The sequence below is a fragment of the Physeter macrocephalus genome, chromosome 11, assembly GCF_002837175.3.
Source record: "Physeter macrocephalus isolate SW-GA chromosome 11, ASM283717v5, whole genome shotgun sequence".
Taxonomy (NCBI): Eukaryota; Metazoa; Chordata; class Mammalia; order Artiodactyla; family Physeteridae; genus Physeter; species Physeter macrocephalus.
The window spans coordinates 6,115,441-6,126,090 of record NC_041224.1 but is presented as its reverse complement, the minus strand read 5'-3'; the positions used below and the strand labels follow the sequence as shown (position 1 = coordinate 6,126,090).

The window sequence follows — 10,650 nt, the reverse complement described above, 5'->3', positions numbered from 1 at the left end:
GGGGGCTGGGCCGGAATCACAGCTGCCAGCGGGGGTGAAACGGAGGCCACCGTGGGGCTTTCGGTGAGGGGCCACCTGACCGAACTTGAATTTGTGAGCGCCCAGGTGGGCGTGCTGAGGCCACGCCGAGGATGCAGAGGACGGGCGGCCAGTGAGGCGCCTGCACTGGTCCCGGCAGCAGGTGATGGGCCCCCAGCAGGCTGAGAGTCGGGGACGGGGGAGAAGTGGTCCGTTCGGGATGTATTTTCCAACCATTTGAGCCGAGTTGATTTCCGGATTGCTGGATTGAGAAGGAAGAGAGCAGAGCAGCAAGGGTGTCTCCAAGGGTGTGTTGAGCAGCGGGGAGGGTGGACCTCCAGGACACGCAGCTCTGAATTATTTCCCTCTCCTCACACATCTGTCCCCCCGCAGGAGATAACCCTTTATTCTGTCAATGAACCATGTCTTTTTGTCATGGCCTTAAAAACATTCATCAAATGAATGACCGTTTTCGTTCGCTAGACCTGCCGTCACAAAGTACCACAGACTAGGGGCTTAAACAACAGAGACTTACTTTCTCACAGCTCTGGAGGCTGGAAGGCTGCGATCGGGGTGTTGGCAGGCTTGGTTTCTCGGAGGCCCCTCTCCTAGGCTTGTAGATGCCGTCTTCTCTCTGTGTCCTCACACGGTCTCCCTTCTGTGTGTGTCACGTCCTCTCCTTTTCCTGTAAGGACACCTGTCCTACTGGATTAAGCCCACCCTAATGACCTCATTTCAACTTAACTGCCCTCCTTAAACACCCCATCTCCAAGTCCAGTCACATTTTGAGGCACTGGGGGTTAGGACTTCAAGGTATGAAATTGGTGGGGGGACACAGTTCAGCCCATAACAATGACTAAATGGGTTAATTAAGAATTTCAGAGATACAAAGAAGAAGCCCAGCAAAGGAAACGAAGATGGAAGATTAAGAAATAAGTAGAATCGAGACGTCACAAAAGCCAAGAAGGAAGAAGTGGTGCCCCATGCCCAGTGCTTCAGGCAGCGGTCCCTAGCCTTTTTGGCACCAGGGACCGTCTTCGTGGAAGACAATTTTTCCACGGACGGGGGTTGGGGGCATGGTTCAGGCGGTAACGGGGTGCGATGGGGGGCGGCAGGTGAAGCTTCGCTGGCTCTCCTGCCACTCCCCTCCTGCTGTGCGGCCTGGTTCTTAACAGATACCAGTCTGCGGCCCGGGGCTTGGGGACCCCTGCTGCAGAGAATTCAGGTGAGATGAAGTGTCAGGTGCCCCTCCAGAGAGAGACGCTATTCCTGTACCTAGGACAGTACCCTGTGCATCCCTGAGCTGTGTACCTGAGAGGCGTCCTCTTCTGTGAAACACTAGCTGTGCAATCTGAAATCATAACTGGGGAAAGAGAATACCTCAGTGTCAGAAGAACTTGAAAATGTCAGAAATTTTACTGAATAGAGTCAGGCTTAATGCCGTCCAGAATATCTTTCAATCCATTTTTTAAATCTAAAAGATTTCACCCATTTATTTTGAGGTTAAATGTTTACTCAAGTAGTAAAATATGCCAGATCAGATTCTGAGCCCAGAGGCGCTGATTCTAGGATACGAAAAGATTTCTGGAGAGATATTCTACTCCTCACAACATTAAATACAGTAAGACGTAGTTCGCCATACAAAAGGAAGATGCTGTTAGAAGCCAAGAATTATAACTGTGTTGTGTCTGCTTGATATTCCTCAAAAACCTTGTAAAGTTGTGAGTTTATTAAAAAAAAATCACATTCACTCAAGGGGAAATGCAAAAATAAAACCATTTTCCTTTACTCTGATGGGAAATGTGAGTATTTTAAATGTTCTAATGAACATTTAAGTTAGTATATGAGCAAGTTAGTATATAAGCAAGTCAGTATATAAGCATTATTGGAAAGACCAATATTGCCTGAGATTTATAGCTCCCGGCTCTTTTAGGAGCTCGCTCCAATTAGATCAGAAGGTAGTTTTATCTAATCCTTTGAGCTAACACAGGTTTTGATAACACTGATTGAATGTCTGGATTGTAAGTTAGAAGTATTGCTATTGATCCTTTTCTGATACATCCTTCATCGATCCCTGACAAAACGATTAAAAGCGAACATTTATTGAGAGCTCATGACGTTGCAGCCCCCAGGCTAAATGCTTTGTACCCCTGCCCTTTCTTTCTGTCTCCCAGGTCACCCCACCTTCCTCCCCGCATTCCAGTGACCACAAGGCTCTCCCATCTATTCCCAACCCCTGAAACCCTTCCACTGTGCCTCCTGGGATTCGTGGACCATTCACAGCAAAGTTCCCTGTATCCCCAATCTAATCTCCAAATACTCCTTTCTCCTTCTTGTTGTGACAAAGACTGACACTTCCCTGAGGACGCTGCTCTGTCTCCCCCTCACACGGTGGCTGTTTTTCATTCGAAGTTATCACACACCAGACCTGGAGGTGATGGAGGGGTCCTTGTCAAACCTCTTCCTACTTCCAGATCCTTCTCCTTCCCTCCCACCTTAAACCATGTCCTCGTGCGTCACCCCTGCTCCTCATGGCTCCCCGCCTTCTTCAGCAACAGCAGCTCCTGGCTCTTGGCACCCTCTCTAACGCAGCTCTGGTCTCTTACAGAGTTTTCACACCCGGCTAATGATCCTTCCAAGGCTCCACCCTCCCGCCCCATTCAATCATGCTCACTCAGTCACCCTGACCTCCTTCCTCACATAAAGAGCCACCCAATTCCACAGGAGAAAGAGAGCTACCATATGTCCTGGCAATTCCACTCCTGTGTATATGTCCGAAAAAAACAAAAATACTAAATCAAAAAGTATATGCACCTCAGTGTTCACAGCAGCACTGTTTATAATTGCCAAGGTATGGAAGCAACATAAATGTCCATCAACAGATGAATTGATAAAGAAGATGCAGTGTGTGTGTGTATATATATATATATATATATATATATATATATATATACACACACACACAATGGAATACTACTCAGCCATAAATAAGAATGAAATTTTGCCATTTGTAGCAACATGGATGGACTTGGAGGGCATTATGCTAAGTGAAATAAGTCAGACAGAGAAAGACCAATACTGTATGATATCACCTATATGTGGAACCTAAAACATACAACAAACCAGTGACTATAACAAAAGAGAAGCAGACGCATAGATATAGAGAACAAACTAGTGTTACCAGGTGGGGGGGAGGGGCAATATTGGGGTAGGGGATTAAGAGGTACAAACTATTATGTGTAAAATAAGCTACAAGGATCTATTGTACAACACGGGGAATGTAGCACATGGTTCATAATAACTAAAAATTGAGTATAACCTTTAAAAATTGTGAAGCACTATATTGTACAATTCTACTTCCATTTTAAAAATTTAAAAATAAAAAAATAAAACAAATAACTGAAGCCAACTACTAACAACAATCTGTTTATATGATTTCTAGAAGAGTTGGTGGTTGGCCTTTCTTTAATGTAGATCAGATCTCTCCCTAAATTGAGAGTTTGGGATTAGCAGGTGCAAACTATTATGTATAGGGTGGATAAACAATAAGGTCCTACTGCATAGCACAGGGAACTATATTCAATATCCTGATATAAACCATAATGGAAAAGAATATATATATACACATATATATATACATATATATTTAACTGAATCACTTTGCTGAACAGCAGAAATTACGACAACATTTTATTGATATACTTCAATAAAATTTACAAAAAGAATAAAGAAAAAAAATTCTGTCCCTAAAATATGAACAATCCATTCTGGAAATACAAGAGACTTCCATTGTGGAAATGTGTTATCAAGCCTAAAGTGTTTTTTTTAAGTAGGAAAAAATACTAGTGTGGTTTTTTTAAAGTTTTGTGTAATATCATTCCCGATAGTAATAAACTCTCTATAACTTTGTCTAATAATTCAATTCATATACATACAGAGAATACAATTCATTTGAAATCAAATATTTCTACTTCACGACCGGCATGCAACACATAATGGATTAATGAAGTAAATGCTTTTAGGTGTTAAAACACAAAGCACAGTCTCTGTTTTCATACAATGGTGTCTATTCATAGCAAACGACCCCACCACGCACTTAAGTTGGGTCAGGGCAAGGACCACCCCCTGCAACGGGTTACAGGATAAGTGGTAAATGGAAGTAGAACAAAAGTCCAATCATTCCTCTCGAGCTTTTCAGAAATCCCTTCCATTAATATCAGTAGCTAGTTTTCTTTAAGGCTTTCCGTCCGAAGGAATATATTATCAGCAACTGTGACCAAAGATGTTTTAGTTTATATACAACCATCTCCAGATTGTACATATATTTGCTTTGACACACTTCAGAAATTCAAACAAAACAAAGGTACAGTAGGTATATGAACAAGCAAGTCACGGGGTTCATATGGGATTCTAACAATGATGTCTTATTTTTACTGCTCAGATAGCACACAAAGGCAGAGGAAGTACCACCTGGAAACGACAAAAGATAAACACTTCCCTACACAGTCAACCAATGTGGAGCTTCCAAGGGATGAAAAATTATTTAATCGTTAAAGCAAAAAAAAACACACACACACACCAAGTAAAGCCAGTAAATAACTCTTATTTTAACCCAATGAACTCTGCCCGGGGCCCAGAGGATGCCAGAGGAATTGACTCTTTCCAATTCTTGAATGAATTGCTAAGTATCACTTTAAAACTCACTTTATGGAACAAAAATCATCTCTTGACAGATCTGTATTAAAATCTTTTTTTTTAGTGTATTAAGAATCTATCGGAAGATGGTATTTCTCAAATCCATTCATCTTTAGGAATACATCTCACGTGAATGCGTCATGTGCATAATGGTGAATTTTTTAAAAATATTGATATTTGAGGGGAGGGAACATTGGCCAGGACCTGTGGTCTCTCCTGCCTCTTCCACCTCAAGACAGAGCTCTCCGGGGCCCCGGGGGCCCTCCTTGATGCCCACAGCACGTGGCGGGGTGCACAGCCCAGAGAAAGGGCTCGGAGAGTCTTGTGTGGAATTTGAATTAAACAGGCGAGTAAAGGTTGAACTCTCACTCTTACCAACAATAATTGTGAGCCCTCTTCACTCGCCTTTTCTTAACTTCAAGTCCAAACTCCCCATCTGGGAAACTGGGAAAGTCATTATACAGAGCAGGGCCGTGGTTACGGCGTTCCGAAAACACAAAGGGCTGTACAACTCCATCCAAGCCCAGGTATATGTGAGAAACTTTGATTCTAGGATGCAGGAGACCAGCTCCCTATCCCTACATTTGGGAAGAGAGACAGAACAGAACTTGCACCAAGAAAGATGCTGCCAGGGACGCGGCCTGGCAGACGGTGACGGAGCAGCCCCAGATTTAGCGGACGTGGCTCCCAAAGGCCCCAAGTGCCAGCAGCGAGCCGTCAGTGACCCCAAGTTACTCTAGAAGCTATGCTCGCAGATAAGGGAGCTCTTATCAGGAAGCGCGTGTGTGCCCAGCACTGTTTATTTTGGCAGTGGCTCCCTTTCTCCTCTCACTAATTAAATGAGGGTGATGAGTCCACAGCGGCGGGGAGATCAGAGGAAACCGTGCCTTCTCCAGGCCCGTCCTCTCCTCTGCTCCCAGGCTCGGCCTCCCTTGGCACTCTTTCATTAATAGGGGGAGTAGATTTCACCCACATCGCGGCCCAGCAGGGGAGCTCGGGAAGAGCATCACATTCCCAATCAGCGTTCTCCTCTTAGCGCCCCTCTGTCGGCAAGAGTATCTTCACTTCTCAGCCATCAGCAGCGGCTGCCCCATGGTCCCCTCACCGGGTGACAGACCCTTGTCCCGGTCCTCATGCCGCCCCCAGAAGAGCCTTGGCCCCATATTCTAACGTGGCCTCTAGAACATAAGGCTCAGCACCCCGTAACACTCAACCTCGAGTCCACCGTAGGGAACGCTCTCAGCGAGTGCACGGTACCGCTGTGAAAGCAAAGGCAATCGACAAGCCCACAGCTGCTCGCCTACCTTCTAAAGTGATGAATCGTGTTAATGATTCACCAAAGGACCCATGTAGCATCATGAGGCACCACTGCATTAATGGGTTGATAACTTGACCAGAACTCTACGTGTGTGTATGCGTGCGTGTACCTACGACCCGGGTCTTGCTTCAGATCTTCTAATTCAAAACACAACCTTTACAGTCTTAATTTCTTCATTTTAGCACTAGGCTCAACTAAAGGGCACACTGCAAGAAACTCAAATGCTGTGCCACATTTAATTTAAAAGGACAGATTTCCCCAAAACTTGCTTCAGGCTAGTCGTAGGTTAAAAATAGCTAGGGTCAGATTCTGATCTAAAATAACCAGAGAGTGGGGTTACCCCCCAAGACACGTGTCCATGGACTCCTCATAAACACCCATCAGGAAATAGGCATCACCCCAGCTGGGAACTTCCCATCTTCTTGCTGATGTTAAGAATTATTATTTATTGTAACATTATTATTATAATTAATTAATTATATTAATTAATTATAATAATTATTAAAATTATATATAAATTTTTAATAATTATTAAAATTAATTATTTATTGTACAATAACCTGACAGAACCTCCCCGCATTCATAGTATTTCCTACCTGGTTCTGTAAAGAGTCTTCGTACACACGGTCTCCTCCAGACGGAGTCCATCACTTCCTCTCTCGGCTCTTAACCTGGGGCTAAAATCCTTTATTTCAAGTGTCTGCCTCTCCTGCAAAGCTTTGGCTCAAGAGTGCTTCACTCTAACCACGCACCTGAGTTTCAACAAAACTCTTTATCAAAATGGAATAAATCGGGCTTCCCTGGTGGCGCAGTGGTTGAGAATCCGCCTGCCGGTGCAGGGGACGCGGGTTCGTGCCGCGGTCCGGGAAGATCCCACATGCCGCGGAGAGGCTGGGCCCGTGAGCCATGGCCGCTCAGCCTGCGCGTCCGGACCCTGTGCTCCGCAATGGGAGAGGCCACAACAGTGAGAGGCCCACGTACCCCCCCCCAAAAAAAAATGGAATAAATCATCTCCTTGGATCCTTGCAACAGGCCTGGGAGGTGGGCAGACGAAGAGGCCGGAGCTGGGAGGGGTGAGTAGCTGCTAAATGTGTGACACAAGGTAAGTGACAGAGGACAAAGGCACGTGGTGCTAAATCTCATCTCACGTCACCACCCATGCACCTGATTTCACTTACTACTTAGCCGGTCAGTTGCCCTGAAACCTCAAAATTAATTTTCACTCTGATGTGTTTTATGTCTCCACATACGTTGTCATTTCTCTGAGGGCAGAAGATGTTACATTAATAACACACAGTGTCCATTTGAGTTGATCTTGACACAGTCTGGATTCCTTACTCATTACAAGGAGTATGAAAAATCATATTTAATCACATTAACATAAACCTTAATTTGTAATTTATGAAAATTGTCCTGTGCCACTAAGAGAAATAACCATTGGGACCCACAGGGAGTGAGACCCGTGCCTCCTATGCCTGGCCTTCAGGCCACCAACCCCTGGGACTTTTCTCCTTCACTTTGTCTTTCTAAGACTATCAGCTTGCAAGCTGGAGACCAACATGAGCCTAAGGCTGGTAGTTCAACATTGCAGCTCCTTCTTTGGAAATTCTTCTTCCACCCCCAAAATCCACCCCACGGCTAGAGACTCAATCGCCCCATGATTCCCCGTCCTGGGAAAAGAAGTTCCAAGCTCAGACGGAGCCACCCAGCATGAGAGACACTGTCGCCTCAGCATCCCGCCACCTGTTACTTTCACTACTGAACTTGGAGCTTCTGATGGGAGAGTAAGTAAGGTTCCATCAGTAATCCCAATCAGCAGAACGAACCTTTGGTCCAGTGATTGATGTATTCCAAGGCTACATTCATTATCATCCTTGTAGTATTTTGATTTTGATTCCCCAACTATGTGCTTTGCTTCTACAAATTCCTATCACGATCCACTTGATTGACTTAGATTTTCCAACCCAGCACCCAACATTCGCATATGTGGTTTAGTAGATAGGAAGTGTTTCTTATGTATTTCACATATGCCTATCCTGCCTTTTCCCACTAGGTGGTGAATAACGTGAAGGCGGGCGGTGTGGGCTGCCTCCTTTTTTCTTTTGCATCTCTTTTACAACGCCCAACTTTGTGTAGAATGAGTGTTCAAGACAGGCTGTTTACTCAGGGTATATGCCAGGAGTGGGATTGCTGGATCATATGGTGGCTCTATTTTTAGGGGTTTTTTCCTCTTTAATTAATTAATTTATTTATCTATTTTTGGCTGTGTCGGGTCTTCGTTGCTGCGCGAGGGCTTCCTCTAGTTGCGGCGAGTGGGGGCCACTCTTCATCGCGGTGCGAGGGCCTCTCACTGTCGCGGCCTCTCCCGTTGAGGAGCACAGGCTCCAGACGCGCAGGCTCAGTAGTTGTGGCTCACGGGCCTAGTTGCTCCGTGGCATGTGGGATCTTCCCAGACCAGGGCTCGAACCCGTGTCCCCTGCATAGGCAGGCAGGTTCTCAACCACTGTGCCACCAGGGAAGCCCTATTTTTAGTTATTTAAGGAACCTCCACACTGTTCTCCATAGTGGCTGCACCCGTTTACATTCCCACCAACAGTGCAGGAGGGTCCCCTTTTCTCCACACCCTCTCCAGCATTTATTGTTTGTAGACTTTTTGATGATGGCCATTCTGACCGGTGTGAGGTGATACCTCATTGCAGTTTTGATTCGCATTTCTCTAGCAATTAGTGATGTTGAACAGATTTTCATGTGCCTCTTGGCTATCTGTATATCTTCTTTGGAGAAATGTCTATTTAGGTCTTCTGCCCATTTTTGGATTGGACTGTTTGTTTTTTTGATATTGAGCTGCATGAGCTGCCTGTATATTTTGGAGATTAATCCCTTGTCAGTTGCTTCGTTTACAAATATTTTCTCCCATTCTGAGAGTTGTCATTTTGTCTCCTTTAGAGTTTCCTTTGCTGTGCAAAAGCTTTTAAGTTTAATTAGGTCCCATTTGTTTATTTTTGTCTTTATTTTCATTACTCTAGGAGGTGGGTCAAAAAGGATCTTGCTGGATGTATGTCAAAGAGTATTCTTCTCATGTTTTCCTCTAAGAGTCGTATAGTGTCTGGTCTTACATTTAGGTCTTTAATCCATTTTGAGTTTATTTTTGTGTATGATGTTAGAGAATGTTCTAATTTCATTCTTTTACATGTAGCTGTCCAGTTTTCCCAGCACCACTTATTGAAGAGACTGTATTTTCTCCATTGTATATCCTTGTCTCTGTTGTCATAGATTAGGTGACCATAGGTGCATGTGTTTATCTCTGGGCTTTCTATCCTGTTCTATTGATTTATATTTCTGTTTTTGTGCCAGATTAAAAAAGGACACATGCTACCCAGTGTTGATTGCAGCACTATTTACAATAGCCAGGACATGGAAGCAACCTAAATGTCCAACGACAGATGAATGGATAAAGAAGATGTGGTACATATATACAATGGAATATTACTCAGCCATAAAAAAGAACAAAACTGGGTCATTTGTAGAGACGTGGATGGACCTAGAGTCTGTCATATAGAGTGAAGTAAGTCAGAAAGAGAAAAACAAATATCGTATATTAACGCATATATGTGGAATCTAGAAAAATGGTACAGATGAAACTATTTGCAGGGCAGGAATAGAGACACAGACATAGAGAACGGACGTGTGGACACGGTGGGGGGGTGAGGAAATTGGGGTGAGATGAGTTGGGAGATTGGGATTGACATATATACACAACCATGTGGAAAACATACAGCTAGTGGGAACCTGCTGTACAGCGCAGGGAGCTCAGCTCGGTGCTCTGTGGTGACCTAGATGGGGGGGAAGGGGGGGAGAGAGGTCCAAGAGGGAGGGGGTACATGTATACATAGAGCTGATTCACTTCATCGTACAGCAGAAACTAACACAACATTGTAAAGCAGCTATACCCCAATTTAAAAAAAAAAAAAAAGAAAGGCTGTTTAACTAGGTTATTTTCTAGAATTCGGTAGAACTTAAACAGAGATAAGAATGTGCCTTACATGTTCCATAGAACAGAAGAAAGAAACCCCATCCAAATTCTATCACTGTTCTAAGGCTTCATTTCTTTAAGAGCATGGACATAAAATATACACAGAACAACTCTCTTGTCCGTAGCCACCGGACTGCACCCTTAAAATGTACCCAGAGCAATCCACAAAAGAAATCAAGACTCCAGCCATTACATTCTGAGTTGCACCAGGACTGAGGATGGGCAAAGTAAAAATGCATCATTGGGCTTTAAAATTAAACACTAATCCCCCTCAAACAGGTTTGAGAACTGACGCAGTAGCCGTTGAAATTTGAATTCTTGTTTCCACAGTGCAATCCTCCCGAGCTACGTTTCCTCTTTCATAAAACTGTTGCTGGAGGCTGCACCTACCCGGTGCCATGTGTCCAGACGCTCCGTCCATGAAGTGCACACCAGCAAGAAAGCAAGGAAAACAGAAGTCTGCACCTGAAACATTACTATATGTCGGAGATTCAAATATGCAATCCGGGCTTCCCTGGTGGCGCAGTGGTTGGGAGTCCGCCTGCCGATGCAGGGGACGCGGGTTCGCGCCCCGGTCCGGGAGGAT

The 10,650-nt window shown here is 44.5% G+C and overlaps 1 long non-coding RNA gene across 1 annotated transcript in view; it reads right to left on the bottom strand.

Annotated features, from left to right (window-relative positions):
* Positions 1–6: 6 nt before the first annotated feature.
* LOC129392503 (uncharacterized) overlaps positions 7–10,650 on the bottom strand; it is a 28,806-nt gene continuing 18,162 nt past the window's right edge. Inside the window, exons 3-4 of the long non-coding RNA XR_008618464.1 lie at positions 554–703; positions 7–280 (exon numbers count right to left, since the gene is read on the bottom strand). This is a non-coding gene — a long non-coding RNA (uncharacterized lncRNA). The remainder of the gene's footprint in view (positions 281–553; positions 704–10,650) is intronic.